This window comes from Alligator sinensis, unplaced genomic scaffold (assembly GCF_000455745.1).
Source record: "Alligator sinensis unplaced genomic scaffold, ASM45574v1 scaffold1204_1, whole genome shotgun sequence".
In the NCBI taxonomy this organism is placed as follows: Eukaryota; Metazoa; Chordata; order Crocodylia; family Alligatoridae; genus Alligator; species Alligator sinensis.
The window spans coordinates 743277-743581 of record NW_005842412.1 but is presented as its reverse complement, the minus strand read 5'-3'; positions in this window follow the sequence as shown (position 1 = coordinate 743581).

Genomic DNA, 305 nt, shown 5'->3' with positions numbered 1-305 from the left:
ATCTTCCTTGCAGAAAACAAGAAGGGAAAAAAATGAAAACAGAAAAAGGAAACTCGCGGTATCCTCCGGATTCAAACATCCACCGATTCCAGCCCAGGGGAAGTTTTGCGGGGAGGGAGAAAGGAAAGCTGTACAACGTGGGGGGGAGGGGGGGTTGCTTGTTTCAAGCTCAGTTCAAGTCATCATCAAAATCTGAAATGTGTCAAAAAGGTACAAAATAATCACACCCCCCCTCAAAAAAAATCAATCACATCCGAGGGTGAGATCCCCTCGTCTCGTCTCGTCTCGTTGTCACGGCCGCAGCG